At 40.0% G+C, this 1,014-nt stretch overlaps 1 long non-coding RNA gene across 1 annotated transcript in view; it reads left to right on the top strand.

Annotated features, from left to right (window-relative positions):
* The first annotated feature begins 308 nt into the window (after nucleotides 1-308).
* The window catches only part of LOC106513994 (uncharacterized), a 19,338-nt gene continuing 18,632 nt past the window's right edge, over nucleotides 309-1,014 (top strand). Inside the window, exon 1 of the long non-coding RNA XR_001309855.1 lies at nucleotides 309-409. This is a non-coding gene — a long non-coding RNA (uncharacterized LOC106513994). The remainder of the gene's footprint in view (nucleotides 410-1,014) is intronic.

Raw genomic sequence — 1,014 nt, 5'->3', positions numbered from 1 at the left:
AATTTTTTTAACACATTTGCAGCGTTACCTTTAAGAGTTAATCCAGTTTAGCTAAGCAAACTCACAGATGAGCTAAAATTAGATGTGGTAATAACAGTTATATTCTGCACAGAGGTTTAATAAAAATGATTTTAGTTTTAAACTCCAGCACTTAAGTTGGTGGGCGATATGCATTCCTCACTGCAATGCCTTTATTTTTGTAATAAATCTGTGTAAACCCTGTCATCCAGGCATAAAAGTCTCAGTGCTGATGCTATCTCTGTTTTCAGTTCGGCTCGGCCACTGCTGAGATTTTCAGTGTCGTATCAGCATCTGTTCAATACTGCAGCGTCTGCAGGGCAGCAACAAAGTGAAAGCTGAGCCCTCGTCCATCTGCTTTACTCATCCTTCTGGTGAGATGGATCCTACAGTAAGTGAGCGCAGTTTTCACCTCTACGATCCGGACTCACCTTTATTGCTCCTCTTTGTTTCTGTCTTAGCAGCAGCTCTAAATGCGTAGGACAACATTCTGCATGAAGCACTTTCACCTCCATAAAGTGTATTTTCCTTTATGTTCTTCAGAGAGGAGCCAGACAATTTAGAACATTATAAAGCTGCTGAATTTAAAAAGAGGCGACCAGTTTCTTTCTTAGGCTGTCTGCATTTTTTTTTCATTTCTAAGATGTTCTTTTGATGCTGCAATTCACTAGTTTATGCAACGACCAGGGGCTTCCGAACCCCAAGAGCCACTACCCTGGATGTTGTTTTTCTGCTCCGAAACACCTGATTCAGTGATTCAAAGTGCCTGTGACGTGAAATGTTTTAAATAAATAAAAATACATTATTGGAAAGATAACATCAATAACATGTCCCAAAAATAAAATCCTGCTGCTGAGATAAACATTTATTGAGATATTTGCATTTTAAGTACCAGGAAGTGATGTCAAAGGGGAATGTCCGCATGGATTAAAGTAGTGTTTCCCAAAGTTGGGGTGGGGACCCAAAGTGGGATCCCGAAATATCAAGGTAGGGTCC

This window comes from Austrofundulus limnaeus, unplaced genomic scaffold, assembly GCF_001266775.1.
Source record: "Austrofundulus limnaeus strain Quisiro unplaced genomic scaffold, Austrofundulus_limnaeus-1.0 Scaffold16, whole genome shotgun sequence".
In the NCBI taxonomy this organism is placed as follows: domain Eukaryota; kingdom Metazoa; phylum Chordata; class Actinopteri; order Cyprinodontiformes; family Rivulidae; genus Austrofundulus; species Austrofundulus limnaeus.
This window is presented reverse-complemented; position numbering and strand designations above follow the sequence as displayed.